The sequence below is a fragment of the Mustela putorius genome, unplaced genomic scaffold (assembly GCF_011764305.1).
Source record: "Mustela putorius furo isolate JIRA1106 unplaced genomic scaffold, ASM1176430v1.1 tig00000868_pilon_pilon_pilon, whole genome shotgun sequence".
Taxonomy (NCBI): Eukaryota; Metazoa; Chordata; class Mammalia; order Carnivora; family Mustelidae; genus Mustela; species Mustela putorius.
In genome coordinates this window covers 1,782,077-1,801,590 of record NW_025421502.1, presented here as the reverse complement: position 1 = coordinate 1,801,590, position 19,514 = coordinate 1,782,077, and the positions used below count along the sequence as shown (strand labels likewise).

At 33.2% G+C, this 19,514-nt stretch overlaps 1 long non-coding RNA gene and 1 other non-coding gene across 3 annotated transcripts in view; both read right to left on the bottom strand.

Moving 5' to 3' along the window:
- Nucleotides 1-1,639: 1,639 nt before the first annotated feature.
- LOC101694002 overlaps nucleotides 1,640-19,514 on the bottom strand; it is a 99,473-nt gene continuing 81,598 nt past the window's right edge. For both annotated transcript variants that reach the window (XR_001178708.2, XR_199124.3), the window contains 2 exons: nucleotides 15,418-15,570; nucleotides 1,640-1,817 (listed from right to left, as the gene is read on the bottom strand). This is a non-coding gene — a long non-coding RNA (uncharacterized LOC101694002). The remainder of the gene's footprint in view (nucleotides 1,818-15,417; nucleotides 15,571-19,514) is intronic.
- LOC123393498 lies at nucleotides 16,598-16,738 on the bottom strand. The gene has a single exon (XR_006608278.1). It is a non-coding gene; the product is annotated as a U4 spliceosomal RNA (small nuclear RNA).

Sequence of the window (19,514 nt, the reverse complement as noted above, 5' to 3'; positions counted from 1 at the left end):
CTTCTGACCCTCAGAATTCTTCAGAGAATTAAGGTGGTTTTAGGTCATTCTCAGCCCCCACCTCCATCTAGAGACTCACCCAAGAGCGGTGGGAGAATTCAGAGGCATTGTCACCAACATCGAAACATCAATTCTTTTCCCTTCCTCCATCTTGGAGAATCTTGCATGCATATGTGGTTCCTTTAAGAGAGAATTATTACTATCTCTGCTTCATGGTGTCTTCTCCTAAATCTTTCCTTCTTACATTTGGGCCAATAGTGACCTTATATCTTTCAACCCAAATGAAAGATGATAAAAATCTTCTTGGTTCTCTAACCAAGTCTCTGCCCTCTTCTCTCTCTCTCTCATTGCCAATTGAAAAAATAAATAAATAAATAAAGCATACTCAGTGTCTTGTATGAGTCCTCACTTCCGTTCTTATACTCTGTTGTCAAGGTTGTCCTCCTGATGCTGACTGCAGTTAGGTTACTCCTTTATCATAAAATCATTATTGACTTCCCATTGCCTACAGAAGAGTACTTAGTTTCATTGCTTACAAATTCATACTCCTAAATGATCTGACCTATTTGTCTTCTCAACTCTACTTTCCACCATTCCATTTAATTTCAACCCTCTTGGCAAATTTCAATTCCTTAATGTGTTTCATATATGTATTTTTTTTCAACCATTCCTCCATGCTCTATTAAGTGTCAGAAAATGCCTTTATTTTTTTTAAGGATTTTATTTATTTGACAGAGAGAGAATGATCACAAGTAGGCAGAGATGCCAGCAGAGAGAGAGAGGAGGAAGCAGGCTCCCTGCTGAGCAGAGAGCATGATGCGGGGCTTGATCCCAGGACCCTGGAATCATGACCTGAGCCGAAGGCAGCGGCTTAACCCCCTGAGCCACCCAGGCGCCCCCAGAAAATGTCTTTATGTTACCATTTTCATGTGTTCTAATTTTAGTGAACTTTCAAGAGTCAGCTAAAATTTTTCCCTCAGATTGTCAACACACACACACACACACACACACACACACACAAGGGAAACTCTTCCATCCAAGCTGCCACAACCCTTTCCTCATACTTCTCTTAGTCGCTTATTCTCCATCCTATAATATATTAATTGAAGCCCATGTCAGCTCCTGTGTTCAACTACATTTTATGTTTCTTAAGTTGAAAAAATTTTCCTTAATCCTTATATTCCCAGAAAAATAATAATGTATAAAGTGTAAAATAGTCAATAGATGTTTATGATAAAAGTAATTAATTTATATTTGGCTTCTTTCTTTAATAGATTATTTTGGGGAACACCAGGGGGTTCTGTTGGTTAACCATTTGACTCTTGATCTCAGTTCAGGTGTTGATCTCAGGATCATGAGTTCAAGATCTGCATTGGGCTCTGAGCTGGGCATTGAACCTACTTTAAAAAAAATAATAAATAAAATAAATAGATTGGTATTGCATCACAGGAAGAAGATTTTGGTGAGTTTTTATTTTACCTAAACTAGTTGTGTAATATTATGTGTGTGCATTTACATGTATGCACACACATCATTGCAGAACATATGAATGATTGATTTTGGCTTTAAATAATTTACAAGCAAGTCAAACATGTTCTAGTTTTTGGAAACTTTACTTTAGGGAGTGATAGGAGGAAGGAAAATGCTATGTTGTATTTTCAGTTGCTACTTTACATCAGCTTTTGGAAGAAAAGAGAAAACAACTTAATACCTCACCATCAATCTTTTTGGTCAGCCTGACCATGTGCAGCATTCTTTTAGTTTTATTACCTAGCAAGCTGGCAATTTCAGGAGTATTCAGCATTGTCAGTCAGCCCCTATGATATGGAAAAAGCAGTGCATGTCATTTTTAGGGCATCTCCTTTCCTATATGGTATAAGTTTATTAAGGCCATTTTTTCACTCATGAAATTATAATGAACCAGATTTTCACACATTTTACAAGAATTGGCCTATGCAGCTTAAAAATTAAGTTGAGCAATTGTGCTCACTTTGGCAGCACATATACTAAAAAAAAATTAATTTGAACAAAATTAAAATAAAATTTAGTATACTTGTGTGTTATTTTAAATCCTTAAACTGAATGTGTAATATGAACTCCATATGATTATAAGTTGATTTGCTGAATTAAAGAAGGGGAAGAAGGTCCTGGTATGAAAAAAGAATGAAGTCTACAAAGGAAATTGTGTCTAGTTTAAGCCATGAAAAAAAATTAAAAGGAGAAAATAATATAACTGGTTTGGTATTAGTAGAATAATCTAAAAGGTGATAGAATAATCAGGAATTCTAGGAGACAGGAAAAAAAGCAAGCAAATCAGTGAATAATGTTAATAGAAAGACCACTTATGGGGAAAAACGAACCAGTATTTTATTGATTTCATAAAGAGCCAGAAAAAATATTGAAGACTTAGGACTCTGAGGTTTGGCTCTTAATTTTTTTTTTGTTTAGAAAGTATTAAAATTACTGTTCATCTAAGTCACCTAGAAATATAGTTTTATTGTCAAAGAAGTGAACATAATAGACCTAAGTTTTCTTAAAAGATCTTTACATCAGATGTAAGCCTATAGAGTCTGTATCATAAGAAAATGTAAAGAAAAGCAGAAGCTGAAATAGCCCTACAAAGTTGGTTTCTCTTTTAAAGCATTTAAAAAAAAAGATTGTTTTTGTTTTACAATTGTTTGCCTAATAGTACTCTATCATATTTAGATTCAAGTTATATAAACATTTTGTTAACAACTGTTGATGAGGCTTAATAATAATCTACCTCCTATATTATTTATCTTTATGCAAATTGCTGAGTTTTTCACTTTGTTTCTTTTCATGGAGAAAAGGATGATTAGAAAGGCCACTTTCCTGAATATTGAACAGATGGATGAAAATAACTGAGTGATATTGAATGCTTTACATACTGACTAACCTAGCAAAATAGATTTAATATTTCTGTAGGTCCTACAAGGTATCCTATCATTTCATTACTTTTATTTCTGGAAACAAAACTTTTCAAAATATTTAATGGAAGATGTCAAAGTAGGCATTAGAGAAAATATTAAGAGAAGGCATGCTGCCTGTTTTCCTGTGAGGCCCTCAATAAAGATCTCTTTTATTTCTTGGGTTCTAATATGTTCAATTTTATTTTATGTTGTAGAATCATATTTGAGTTATTTTAGTATGATTATGACATATACAGAATTTAGAAATATAAACTAGATGGATTAACAAGGAATTATGCCATTGACTTAATATATTACTATAAGGAATTCATGTAACTCCTTTGGGTTATAATTTCCTAGGATGTTTATTTTTCTAACAGGAAAAAAAGCACAGGATATTTTTTGAACACTCTTCTCTTTAGCTAAAAGGCTATTCTGAAAGTCAGGCTTGTTTTGCAAAGTTATTCCTGGAGAAGATTGACTCAGAGGGCAGCATAACTTATGATTACCATTACTCTGAATAAATGGTTCTCTTATGAGTAATACTGAGATCATGATTTTTAAGCACTTATGGCTTTCCTTGAACCCAACACACTTGACAAAACATACATTAGGAAAAATTCAAGTTAACATGTTATGTTAAAAGGATTTATAAAATATGTTATAGACATCTTACATATTTATTAATATTAATGAGTTGTACACTTTGAATTTTGAAGAAACTGAAATTTCCCAGTGGGAACAGGCATAATGGCAAAGTTGAGTAGTAGAGACAAGGGTTCTAGACTTGTGTGGACTTGACTTAATCATGACCTCTGGTGTCAGTTTTCTATGTTGTAAAAAGAGGAAGTTGGAATAGTTGATGTATAAGGTCTCTTATAGATGTGTACATCTAAAATTTAAGTTGTTTTATCTATAAATTTAAAAATTTATTGATCATTTTATTTAGAATATATTTGGATTAAAAAAAGTTGTGAAAGAATATCAATCACTATTACCCTTGTTAGTAACATCTTACATTAGTATAAAATACTGGTCACATTTAAGGGACTAATGGATACATAAGTATTAACTAAAGTTTATATTTTTAGTTAGATTTCCTTAATTCTTACCTAATGGTCTTTTTATATTCTAGTATCTCATATAGGATACCATATTATATTTAGTTAGTCATCACATCTCCGTGGGCTCCTCTTGACTGTGATACTTTCCCAGATTTTCCTTGTTTTTGATGACATTGACAGGTTGTTTTTATTTACTTGTTTTTTTGACATTGACAGTTTTGAAGAGTAGGGAAGTCTTTTATGTAATTTTTTTCTGTGTTTCTTCTTATGACTAGGATGAGGGTCTAGGTTTTTAAGAAGGCCACGGAAGTAAAGTGTCAGTGTCACCACATCACATCAAAGGTACATACTATCAACATGATTCATCACTGTCAATGTTGACCTTGGTGACCTGAAGTAGTGTTTCTCAACAATAAAGGTACTCCTTTTTCTGCCTTTCTATATTCTCTCTTTGAAAGGAAGTCATTATGAGTAACCCATATTTAAGGAGTAAAGAGTTACACTCCACTTTCTTGATGGTGGAGTATCTACAATAATTTGCAACTCTACTGGATGGGAGATTTGTCTTATTTATTTGTTTGTTTATTCAATTATTTATATATCAGTGAGGACTCAGAGATATTTATTTTATAGTTTAGGTTATTATATAATATTACTTTTTTTTAAAATTTTTTATTTTTTTTAATTTTTTTAAATTTTTTATTTTTTATAAACATATATTTTTATCCCCAGGGGTACAGGTCTGTGAATCACCAGGTTTACACACTTCACAGCACTCCCCAATGTGGCTAAAATCAACAAGTCAGGAAATGACAGATGCTGGTGAGGATGTGGAGAAAGGGGAACCCTCCTCCACTGTTGGTGGGAATGCAAGCTGGTGCAGCCACTCTGGAAAACAGCATGGAGGTTCCTCAAAATGTTGAAAAAATATAATATTACTTATTTATTCCTAAACTTGTTCCAGCTTTGGTTATTGGAAGGTCTTTCAGTTGGCTGCTATGTCTCTTTGATATACCCACATCATTGTATGTGAATGTGTATGTGTTTAAATACTTTTTGACTCTACAAAATGCTCCAAGTTCATATGTATTTATGCCTCAGTTCTATATAAACCATTTATCCAAGAAGCCTGATTTTTTTTATTAGAAAATAGTACTAGAAACCAAAATCTGAGCACTAATATGTTTGTTGCTACTAGGATGTCTTGCTTCTAGGCACTTTCAGCTAATAGTAAAGAAATGTATGCATACATACTAACATGTATTTATATAGCTATAAATATTTATAGCTTATATTTAAATTTTTGTCTATGTAGAAAGTATTAAAATTACTGTTCATCTAAGTCACCTAGAAATACAATTTTACTATCAAAGAAGTAAGCATAATAGACCTAAGTTTCAGAAAAGATCTTTACATCAGGGGGTGCCTGGGTGGCTCCGTGGGTTAAAGCCTCGGCCTTCCGCTTGGGTCATGATCCCAGGGTCCTTGGATTGAGCCCTGCATCTGGCTCTCTGCTCAGCAGGGAACCTGCTTCCTCTTTCTCTGCCTGCCTCTGCCTGCCTCTCTGCCTGCTTGTGATCTCTGTCTGTCAAATAAATAAATAAAATCTTAAAAAAAAAAAAAAAAACCTTTACATTAGATGTAAGCCTATAGTCTGTATCATAAGAAAATGGTAAGAAAAAGAAGCTGAAATAGCCCTACAAAGTAGATTTCTCTTTTAAAGCATTTAAAAAAATTTTTTTTTGTTTTACAATTGTTTGCCTCATAGTACTCTATCATATTTAGATTCAAATTATAGAAACATTTTGTTAACAACTATTCATGAGGCTTAATAATAATCTACCTCCTTTATTATTTATCTTTATGAAAATTGCTGAGCATGAGTTCATACTAATGTCTCTGACCAATCAATTACCACAGGGGTCATTGAAGCCTTCTCCTTTTGCTTGTCTAAAACCTTCCATTCCAACAGTGATAAACCTGACGCCCAACACCCACCATTCATTTACTTAACTGTTCAAGTGCAGTACACATGTGTAGTGGTGTCAGTCTGTTAAGCCATAACCCTGTAGGAAACAACTTTATGAACTAGAGTTCATTACTTACGTGAAGTTCCTTTTGCTTTTAGTCTTACAGACTCCATTTGTTTTCCAGGTTACTGAAATGAACAACTTTTTCATATACTCCTTCCATGAGGTTAGTTCATATATTTGTAATATAGTTAGATTTTTTTATTGTCACAGAATTTTATGCAGGGATCATTTAACCTGTATGTGATTTTTTAAAAATCTACATATATTAAGGTTTGCTCATTCTGCTGTAAAGTGCTATGGGTTTTGTAAATATAAAGTATCAGAGAGCCACCATAACATCATTATATAGAAGAGTTTCACCATCCTAAAAAAATTCTCTGTGCTTTACCTATTTAACACCCTCACCCAAAACCAAGTTTCTTACATGACTGATTTGTTTGCTGTCTCTATAGTTTTTTCTTTCCCAGAATGTCATATAAATTGAATTGTAAAGTCTGCAGCATTTTTCAGACTAAATCTTTCATTTATCAATATGCATTTGAAGTTCATTCATGTCTTTTTATGACTCAATAGCTCACTCCTTATTGCAGAATAGGATTCCATTGTATGAATACTCATAGTTTGCTATCCATTAACCTACTGAAGAGCATATTGTTTGCTTCCAGTTTTTGGTATTAGGAATTAAATTGTTAGAAACATTCATATTCAGATTGTTGGTAGCCTAAGTTTCCAAATCAGGTGGGTAAGTACTTGGAAGTGTGATTTCTGGATGGAATGTTAAGAGTGTATTTAGTTTTATAAGAAACTGCCAAACTGTCTTCCAGAGTGACCATACCATTTTTTTCCCCACAAGCAGTGAATGAGAGTTTCTCGTGCTCTGCATCCTAGCGAGAAGTTGGCAGTTCTTTTCTTTTGAAGCCGTTCTAATAAGTGTGTAATGGTATCTGACATTTCTCATTACTATTTCAATGTACATATGATATTTAGCATTTTCCCACATGCTTATTTGTCATCTGTATATTTTTATAAGGTGTCTGTTCAGATATTTTGCCCAATTTTTAATTGAGTTTTTTGTTTCTTATTGTTGAATTTTAAGAGGCTTTGTATATTTTGAGTAGAAATGCAACATGAGAGATTTTTTTATCATGAATGTTGGAATTTGTCAAATGGCTTTTTTTCTGCATAAATTAATATATGTATTTTCTTCTAAAGCTAGTCAATATGTAGATTATATTGACTGAATATAATCTATAAACCTATATATAAATATAAATATATATAAATATATAATATATTTTATATATAATATATGTAAATATAAATCTATATATAAATATAATCTATAAAATATTGAATCATTCCAGTATACCTGGAATAAATCCCACCAGGTCATTATGTTATATTTTTTATACTATTGGATTAAATTTGTTAGGAGTTTTTTTTTATTTGTACTTATGAGAGATGTTGGTCTGTAGTTGTCTTTCTGTTTGTTTGTTTGTTTTTTTTTTGCAATATCTTGATCTGGATTTTGTTACAGAGTAATACTGACCTCCTAGAATGAGTTAGGAAATGTTTCTTCTGTTTCTATGTTTTGGAAGAAACCAGAGACAGTTTCTGTTACTTCTTTTTTAAATGTTTAGTAGAATTCACCACTGACACGATCTGCGCCTGATGCTCTATTTTATCTTATTTTTAAATTGAGGTATAATTAACCAAAATTCTATATATTTAAAGTATACAACCTGATATTTTGATATATGTATGCATTGTGAAATTACAGTAATCAACCTCATTAACATATTTATCATTTCACATAGTATTTTTCTTCTGTGGTAAGAACACTTAAGATCTACCATCTTAGCAAAATTTTTAAGTATACAGTACAATTTTATTACCTATACTGAATCATACTGAACATTAGATCTCCAGAATTTATCTATCCAGAATAACTGAAACTTTGTACCCTTTCACCAACATTTCTCCATTTGCCTCAACCTCTTGGCCTTTGACAATCACCATTCTATTCTCTGCTTCTGTGAGATCAACTGTTTAATTCTGTGTATCAGTGAAATCATCTGGTGCTTTATTTTTATTTTTTTTATTTTATGTTTATATTAACATTTAATGTATTATTTGCCCTCTAGTGTTTTATTTTTGGAAGGTTATTAATTATTGATGTAGTTTCTTTGATAGATATTCTTGTGTGAGTTTTGGCAGTTTTGAGTCTTCTAAGGAATTGGTCCATTTCAATTATGTTTTCAAATTTGAGGACATAGAGTTTCTCATAACATTCCTTTATTATTCTTTTAATGTCCATGAGATAAGTAGTGATGACTTTATTTCCAATAGTGGTAAATTGTGTATTTTCTCTTTTTCTTAATAAACTGACTAGAGTTTCATGAATTTATGGCTCTTTAAAGAGCCATCTTCATTGTTATTGTTGTTGCTGATTTTCTCTATCATTTTCCTCTTTCCAATTTCATTGATTTCTGCTTTTCTATCTCCAGTTTCTTAATATGGAAACTTCAGTTATTGATTTGAGATTTTTCTTCTTTTCTGAAATAGGCATTTAATGCTATAAATTTCCCTCCAATCATTGCTACTGCTGCATAGCACAGATTTTGATAAGGTGTATTTTCATTTTCTTTTATTTCAGAATATTTTAAAATTTCTCTTAAACTTTCTACTTTATGTGGATTAGTTAAAAAGGTGCTATTTAATTTCCAAATATTGGGGGATTTTTCTGCTATATTTCTATTATTGATATCCAGCCCATTTTCATCTTGTTCTGATAGATCATGTACTATTTATGATTTCTGTTCTTTTAAATTTGTTTTGGTATGTGTTATAATCTAGAATGCAATCTATTTTGGTGAATATACTATTTGAGTCTGAGAAGAATGTATTCTTCTGTTGGATGGAGTGTTCTAGAAATGCGAATTAAATCAGTTTGATTCATGGTGCTGTCATTATATTCTTACTGATTATTTTGCCTACTTTATCTATTAATAACGGAAAGAAATGTGTTGAAATTCTAACTTTAATAGTGGTTTTGTCTGCTTTCCTTTAAGTTCCATCAGCTTTGGTGTCATTTATTTTCATGCTTTTTTGTTAGATGAATGCATTTAGGCTTAATATGTTTTCTTGGAAAATTGACCCCTTTCGCATAATGCAGTGTCCTTTTTTTTTCTTTTATTTATTTTCAGCATAACAGTATTCATTATTTTTGTACCACACCCAGTGCTCCATGCAATCCGTGCCCTCTCTAATACCTACCACCTGGTTCCCCCAACCTCCCACCCCTGCCACTTCAAACCTTTTTATGACTGATAATATTCTGAAATCTGCTTTGTCTGAGGTTATTAAATAATAATATTAAATAATTTTTATGTAGCCCTTCTCTATTCCACTTCCTTTCTTTATTAGATTAAAATTCCATATGTTTACGTAGCTTTATAGCTCTTTTTTTTTTAGATGTATTTATTTATTTATTTGACAGACAGAGATCACAAGTAGGCAGAGAGGCAGGCAGAGAGAGAGGAGGAAGCAGGCTCCCCACCAAGCAGAGAGCCTGATTCGGGGCTCGATCCCAGGACCTCAGGATCATGACCTGAGCCAAAGGCAGAGGCTTTAACCCACTGAGCCACCCAGGTGCCCCTATAGCTCATTTCTTTTAAGCACAAAATAATATCTCATTTCCTGAATGTACTACAGTTTAATTATCTATTCACTTACTGAAGGACATCTTAGTTTCTTCCAAGTTTTGGCAATTATGAATAAAGCTACTTATAAAGATTCATATGCAGATTCTTGTGTGGACATAAGTTTCCATCTCATTTGGATAAATACCAAGCGTGTAATTGTTAGACCATAAAGCAGTAAGAGTATGTTTAGTTTTATAAGAAACTGCCAAACTACTAACACTAAGGAAACAGAAACAGTCATCAACAGTTATACACCAATAAGTGAAGCAACCTAGAAGAAATGGATGCATTCCTGGAATTCTATAACCTATAACCAAGACTGAAACAGGAAGAAATTGAAATGACTAGACCAATATCTAGTAACGAGATTGAAACAGTGATCAAAAACCTCCCAAAAAACAAGAGTCCAGGACTTGATGAATTCCCAGGGGAATTTTACCAAACATTTCAAAGAAAGAAAAATACCTATTCTCCTGAAGCTGTTTCAAAAATAGAAACAGAAGGAAAACTTCCAGACTCTTTCTATGAAGCCAGCATTACCTTGGTCCCCAAAACAGAAAAAAAAACATCAAAAAGGAGAATTACAGACCAATATCCCTGATGAATATGGGTGCCAAGATTCCCAACAAGATCCTAGCTAATAAGATCCAACAGTACATTAAAAAAATTATCCACCAAAAGACCAGGTGGGATTTACCCCTGGGATGCAAGGGTGGTTCAACCCTCACAAATCAATCAGTGTGATAGAACAAATCAATAAGAGAAGAGAGAAGAACCACATAGTCCTCTCATTTGATGCCAAAAAAGCATTTGACAAAATACAGCATTCTTTTCTGAATAAAACTCTTCAATGTATAGGGATGGAGGAAACATTCCTCAACTTCATAAGATCTATCTATGAAAAACCCAGAGTAAAATCATTCTCAATGGGGAAAAGCTGAGAGCTTTCCCATTTTGTTCAGGAACATGACAGGGATGTCCACCTTTGACACTATTGTTTAACACAGTACTAGAAGTCCTAGCAACAACAATCAGACAACAAAAAGAAATGAAAAGTATTCAGATTGATAAAGAATATGTCAAACTCACTCTTCCCAGGTTACATGATATCTTACATGGAAAACCCAAAAGACTCCCTCAAACTACTAGAACTCATACAGCAATTCAGTAATGTGGAAGGATACAAAATCAATGTACAGAAATTAGTTGCTATCTTTTTTTTTACGATTTTTTAAAATTTATTCATCTGACCAACAGAAATCACAAATAGGCAGAGAGGCAGGCAGTGAGAGAGGAAGGGAAGCAGGTTCCCCACTGAGCAGAGAGCCCAATGTGGGGCTTGATCCCAGGACCCTGAGATCATGACCTGAGCTGAAGGCAGAGGCTTTAAACCACTGAGCCACCCAGGCTCCCCAGTTAGTTGCTTTCTTATACACTAACAATGAAACTATAGGAAGGGAAATTAGAGAACTGATTCCATTTACAATAGCACCAAAAACTGTAAGATACCTTGGAATAAACCTAACCAAAGAAGTAAAGGATCTGTACTTGAGGAACTTCAGAACATTCATGAAAGAAATTGAAGACACAAAAAGATGGAAAAACATTCCATGCTCATGGATTGGAAGAATAAACATTAAAATGTCTATACTGCCCAGAGCAATCTATATTTTCAGTGCCAACTCTATACTTTTAGTGTCATCCCAATCAAAATTCCATTGACATTTTTCAAAGTGCTGGAACAAACAATCCTAAAATTTGTATGGAACTAGAAAAGACCCTGAATCGCCAAGGAAATGTTGAAAAAGAAAAGCAAAGCTGGGGCATCATGTTGCCTGATTTCAAGCTATATTACAAAGCTCTGATCATCAAGACAGTGTGGTACTGGCACAAAAACAGACACATAGACCGAAGGAACAGAGCAGAGAGCCCAGATATAGACCCTCAACTCTATGGTCAAATCATCTTCAACAAAGCAGGAAAAAATATCCAGTGGGAAAAAGACAGTCTCTTCAATAAATGGTGCTGAGAAAATTGGACAGCTACATACAGAAGAATGAAACTCAACCATTGTATTACACCATACACAAAGATAAACTCAAAATGGATGAAAGACTTCACTGTGAGACAGGAATCCATTAAAATCCTAGAGGAGATCTGGTGATTCACAGACCTGTACCCCTGGGGATAAAAATATATGTTTATAAAAAATAAAAAATTATTAAAAAAAAATAATCACTAAAAAAAAAAAAAATCCTAGAGGAGAACATAGGCAGTAACCTCTTCTACATTGGCCACAGCAACTTCTTTCAAAATATGTCTCCAAAGGCGAAGGAAACAAAAGTGAAAATCAACTATTGGGACTTCATCAAGATTAAAAGCTTCTGCACAGCAATGGAAACAGTCACCAAAACAAAGAGACAACCTATAGAATGGGAGAAGATATTCTCAAATGACACTACAGACAAAGGGCTAGTATCCAAAATCTATAAAGAACTCACACTCTTTTTGTGTCTTTTTCAATTTCTTTCATGAGTGTTCTATAGTTCCTCGAGTACAGCAATCAGAAAACAAAGAGAAATAAAATGTATCCAAATTGGCAATGAAGAAGTCAAACTCTCTCTTTTTGCAGATGACATGATATTTTATATGGAAAACCCAAATACTCCACCCCCAAACTACTAGAACTCATACAGCAATTCAGTAATGTGGCAGGATACAAAAATCAATGTACAGAAATCAGTTGCTTTCTTATACACTAACAGTGAAAACACAGAATGGGAAATTAGAGAATCGATTCCATTTACTATAGCATCAAGAACCATAATATACCTGGGAAAAACCTAACCAAAGAGGTAAAGGATCTGTACTTGAGGAACTACAGAACACTCATGGAAGAAATGAAGAAGACACAAAAAGATGGAAGACCATTCTATGCTCTTGGATTGTATATGTTCGTTTTTTAGTCAAATTTGAAGTTTAACATATTGCCAAGCCCAGAAGAACTTTGATAAAAAGTAGTAAAGAAATTTTAGGTCTAGATTTAGCAACAATGCAATTTAAATATCATTAATGGCAGAGTATAACTAAGCAATAAAATTCGGGGTTATTCTCATTTCTGGTATTTTGTTTAATTTTCCTTAAAAGCAAGATCTATATCATAGATCCTAGACTTATTCAACTGGCTCAGTGCCCAGATTGCACAAAGATTTCAGGTAAAATAGATAATCTAGGTGAAGACTGGGATAAACATATGAAATATGTAATTTTGCATAGGCTTGGGAGACATAGAGGGAATTGTTCTTACAGAATAATTTCTGGCAACCTATTTGCTTTCTACAGAAAATGTCCAGTTTTGGCTAGTTCAACAAGTCAACCATGACCTCATAGATAAAAGCATAAATGAGAACAGCAGCTGTACCTGAATATGGTGCCATTTCCTTAGTAATTGTTTTTATATGGTCATGACTTAAATACAGTCATACATTCTCCCAGCATAACTGCTAATGAAATGTTTTTCATTTTTTAATTCTCTTACATAAGATACTCTAAATGTCTGTTTCTCTAGCCGCCATATGTTGGTATTGTGTCTAGCTACTACAACAAAACTTACATGTTTGTAAGAAACTCCAGATTCCTTCTATATATGGTGGTAACAGAAAAGACATTCCATTCTCATTGCTTTACACATGGAAAATGCCATTTTTAGAATTTTTTCAAAGTGTGCCAAGAAACTGTACTATTTGGCCTGAGAAAACTGAATGGCATGCATCTGCCAACTCCTGCTACTGTTGTGAGGTCATTGCTAAGCATCTTATTAAGTGTTTATACCAACAGCTTTTCCATGATGGTGATTAACAGGCTTTTCCTAAGAACTAAATTTTAATACAGCTACTTTTCCATTTTATTCAGAATAAATTACATCTATAAACATAAATTAATATATTCCTTTAACCAAGTATATATATTCTGTTTGTTCTAGGTACTACATAAACATAGGCTTCAAACAGACCTTGAAAAAATCATCTAGTCTAACACCCTACCTTTATTCAATAAAGCAACCAGTATGGCTACTGCACATTAGTTCCATAGTTGCTAAATTAGGGATAATTCAGGGTCCCATGGTAGAATCAAAGTAGCCAAGGTAATAGTGAGATATTTGTGGAGTTAGAGAGTCACTTTTTATCAGCCTGAATAGTTTATATTGTTTACTATAGTTCCATATTTTATCAACTGGCATGAGCTAAATATCAGCTGTGGTAATATAAAAACTAAGTGTGGGAAGTCTTACTCTTCTCTGGGACCTTAATATACCATGGCACCATTTCCTTCTGAGGCCAAATAAGGTCTCGAATTCTATCCCAGATCTCCAGGGCCTCACCATCAATCAAAGCAAGCTGTCTATTTTGAAAAAAGAAAAAACAAACCAACAAAACCCAACAACAAGCCAAAAAAATTAAAAAAAAGAAAAACAAAAAACTTCATCTATGATCTGAAAGAATTACAAAAAGATGAGAACTCCAAATTTTCTTTAATTCCAGTTATTCTTTTTTTTTATTGTGTTATGTAATTTCAGCTATTCTTCATGGTCAATATTATCAAGGAATTCTTAATCACATCTTGCATATAATCCTGCAATTCTCTCCTTAAGGAGAAGTTTTATCTAATTCCATGCGCTCATACTGATACTCAAACACATCCTTCTCTGAAGTCTTATATTTTCTCTAAATCGCACAAGTTAGCACTTGCTTACACAGTAATTTCTATTACCTTCCAATTGTTTCATGTTTGGATGACTTGCTCGCTTTAGCAAGGTGAGCTATTATTGAATATAAGTATAATATATATACACATACATAATATATATATCTATAATATTTAATTTGTATTTCTTACATTTACCATAGATTTATCTGTATATTATATATATTGCTTATAGTTGCTGTTACTTAGATGTCTATTGCTAGAATAATAAATCATGATGGACTTAGTAGCTTAAAGCAACACAGATATATTATTCACAGATATATATATTGTATATTACATACTATATAACTATATATAATTATCTATTATATAAATTATATATTATATGTAAGTTATATAAATTATATATTATATATGACTATATATTATATATTTTATATATTTACATAAAGCATATAGGATAAATATATACATAATAAATATGTAAATGAAATATATATAATATATTTATACATAAAAATATGTAATATATATTATTTATATTTATACAGGTTTGAAATCCAACATGGATCTCACTGGGCTAAAATCAAAGTGTTGGCAGGGCAGATTCTGTTTTGAAAACTGTAGCATAGAGGGTCTGTTTCCTTGATTTTTCTAGCTTCTTGTCTTATGAAAATTTAGGCAACATATAAATCACTCTGCCTTTAAGAAAAAGGTTTAATTTTGATTTTTTAAGCACTCTGTGTGAAAATGAGAGGGCTTAATGTAAACATGTTGACTTTATATATTTATATATTTAGCCAATGAATATGGAGAGCAGAAAAAGAGGTGAGAAATACCAAGCCTGTGAGGAACTGGTACTGACACATTTATATAAAATTTAATATTTTAAAATTACTATTTAAATATACTTTGAAATATAATAGCCACTTTCAAAAAAAATACAATAATGTATATGTATAAGAAAGAAGTAACGTACAACCAGAAGATCCAATTTTGGAGTCTCTTTGCCTCTACTGGTTTATCAGGTTGGACTTTTGGGTAACACATCACAGTTCTTGCATTTTCATTTTTATGTAGTATATTCTGAGAAGAGTATTAGATTAAGTAGTATTTCACTATCACTTTGCACCTAGAAATAGTCAAGTAAAAAAAAATCCATTTATGACAACATAATTCTTTAGAAAAACTTAATAATAATTGTCATTTTAAAAATATTTGTTAATGATAATATATATATATGATATATATATATATCATATATATATATAAAATTGGACCATCTTAATTCAACTATAACCAGGAGCTTTCACTGGGAATTTTAGACATTCTAAACTGTTCATCTATCAAAACTACTACTATCAAAACAACTACTATCAAAACATCTACTAAAACTAGGAGTCATTGCAGACCTGGCTGATTGGACTCATTCATCCTGACTGAGAAATGTAATATCTAGAGCTATGAATCTATGAATTAATCACTACGGACATGACTGGCTGGGTTTCTACTGTGTATTAGAAAGACCAGCATGATACCCTATTACTATAATGCTCATTGAGACCCTACTAATTAATGTTCTTTTTCTTTGTCCTCATTTCCTGGGTTCCTTTGATTCTAAAGTTAAAAAAAGAAAAAAATAGAATTTTATAATTAAGCCAATGTCCATAAAAAGGCATCATAAATACAGCATTACACATACTACTGATGATATTTTGATTTTCCTATGACATCAGAGACCAGTCCACTACAGTTTAGGCCTTTATATTTACCATTCTGGTATTTTATTTTATTTCATTTCATTTATTTATTTATTTATTTATTTAGGTAGGGATACAACATTTAAATAAAAGATTTTTTTCTTTACTAACATATAAATTTAAGTTATTTGGAATGTAATGCAGATATAAAATGTGACAAAATGATTCCAGGTTTATCTGGAATAAAATAAATGTGAAAATAACCATAATACTCTGAAAATAAAGAGTTATGAGGGGCTAATTTAATTTTACTATATATTAAAATACAATAGTACAATAATTAGAATAATTTGGCATTGACACAATAAATAAATGAACAAAAAATATTACAGAATAAATATTCCAAAAGAGACCCTATTATTTAGGGGAAATTGATTAATGGTTAAGGTAACATTTCAAATCCGTGGATAGAACAATAATAAAGTATTAGGCAAGCCACTTAAAATATGATAAGCTAGATTTTCTCTTCCATTCTTTAATTAGCAATAATCACGCCTCGGATAAACCTCATTGGCTACGATACTGCCACTGCGCAAAGCTGCTCTTCCATTCTTTAATTTTTTTCAGTCTTCCAAAATTCATTTTTTACACCACAAAATTTATGTTTATACACCACACACAGTGCTACATGCCATACGTGCCCTCCATAATACCCACCACCAGGATCACCACCCCCCCAAAAAAAACCTCAGTTCGTTTCTCAGAGGCCACAGTCTCTCATGGTTTGTCTCCCCCACCGATTTCCCTCAACTCACTTCTCTCCAACTCCCAATGTCCTCTGTATTATTCCTTATGCTCCACAAAAGTGAAACCATATGATAATTGAATCTGCCTGACTTATTTCACTCAGCATAATCTCTTCCAGTCCCATTCATATTCATACAAAAGTTGAGTATTCACACTTTCTGATAAAGGCATAATACTCCATTGTGTATATGGACCATATCTTCTTTATCCGTTCATCCGTTGAAGGGCATCTCCGTTCTTTCCACAGTTTGGCGGCTGTGGCTATTGCTGCTATGAACATTGGGGTACATGGGCCCTTCTTTTCACTACATCTGTATCTTTGTGGTAAATACCCAGTAATGCAATTGCAGGGTCATAGGGTAGCTCTATTTTTAATTTCTTAAGGAATCTCCACACTGTTTTCTAAAGTGGCTGCACCTACTTGCATTCCCACCAACGGTGTAAGAGGGTTCCACTTTCTCCACATCCTCTCCAAAAACTTGTTGTTTGCTGTCTTGTTGATTTTGGCCATTCTAACTGGTATAAGGTGGTATCTCAGTGTGGTTTTGATTTGAATCTCCCTGATGGCTAATGATGATGTCTGTTAGCCATTTGTATGTCTTCTTTGGAGAAGTGTCTGTTCATATCTTGTGCCCATTTTTTGACATTGTTATCTGTTTCGTGTGTGTTGAGTTGAGGAGTTTTTTATAGATCTTGGATATCAGCGTTTGTCTGTACTGTCATTGGTGAACATATTCACCAAAGACCCTCCCAAAAAGGAGAATTTCAGACCAATATCCCTGATGAATATGGATGCCAAGATTCTCAACAAGATCCTAGCAAAGAGGATCAAACAGTACATTAAAAAGATTATCCACCATGACCAGGTGGGATTTATTCTGGGATGCAAGGATGGTTCAACATTCACAAATCAATCAATGTGATAGAACAAATCAATAAGAGAAGAGAAAAGAAATACACAGTCCTCTCAGTTGATGCAGAAAAAGCATTTGACAAGATACAGTATCCTTTCCTGATTAAAACTCTTCAGTGTATTGGGATGGAGGGAACATTCCTGAACTTCATAAAATCTATCTATGAAAAACCCACAGTGAATATCATCCTCATTGGGGAAAAGCTGACAGCCTTCCCTTTGAGATTAGGAACACGACAAGGATGCCCACTCTTGCCACTGTTGTTCAACATAGTACTAGAAATCCTAGCAACAGCAATCAGAAAACAAAAAGAAATAAAAGGCATTCAGATTGGCAAAGAAGAAGTCAAACTCTCTCTCTTCACAGATGACATAATACTTTATAAGGAAAACCCAAAAGACTCCACCCTCAAATTACTAGAACTCATATAGCAATTCAGCAATGTGGCAGGATACAAAATCAATGTACAGAAATCAGTTGCTTTCTTACTACACTATAGCGAAAAAATAGAGAAATTAGAGAATCAATTCCATTTATTATAGCACCAAGAACCATAAGATACCTGGGAATAAACCTAACCAAAGAGGTAAAGGATCTGTACTCGACAACTACAGAACACTCATGAAAGAAATTGAAGATGACACGAAAAGATCGAAGAGCATTCCATGCTCATGAATTGGAAGAATAAACATTGTTAAAATGTCTATACTGCCTAGAGCCATCTATACTTTGAATGCCATCCCAATCAAAATTCCATTGGCATTTTTCAAAGAGCTGGAACAAACAATCCTAAAATTTGTATGGAACCAGAAGAGACCCCGAATTGCTAAGGAAATGTTGAAAAAGAAACACAAAGGTGGGAGCATCACATTGCCTGATTTCAAGCTTTATTACAAAACTGTGATCACCAAGAGAGCATAGTACTGGCACAAAAACAAACACACAGACCAGTGGAACAAAGTAGAGACCCCAGATATGGACCCTCAACCCTATGGTCAAATAATCTTCAACAAAGAAGGAAAAAATACCCAGTGGAAAAAAAATACAGTCTCTTCAATAAATGGTGCTGGGAAAATTGGACAGCTATGTATATAGAAGTATGAAACTCCACCATTCTCTTACACCATACACAAAGATAAACTCAAAACGGATAAAAGACCTCAACATGAGGCAGGAGTCTATCAAAATCCTAGAGGAGAACATAAGCAGTAATCTCTTTGACATTGGCCACAGAAATTTCTTTCAAGATATGTCTCCAAAGGCAAAGGAAACAAAAAGCGAAAATGATCTTTTGGGATTTCATCAAGATCAAAAGCTTCTGCATGAGAAGGGAAACAGTCAACAAAACAAAGAGGCAACTTACAGAATGGGAGAAAATATTCAGAAGTGACACTTTATTTATTTGACAGAGAGCACACAAGTAGGTATAGTGCAGGCAGAGGAAAGGGAGTATCAGGCTCCCCAAGGCAGGGCTTGATCCCAGGACCCTGGGAATAAAGTAGAGGCTTTAACCCACTGAGCCACCCAAATGCACCCCTCTTGATATTTTAAACTAAGAGTTAAACTTATGAGTACCTAATTTATTCCAGCATTTTGTTGATGACTCAATAATACATTTATTAATTTAACTCATTCCAGAAATTGTGCCCTTTGTC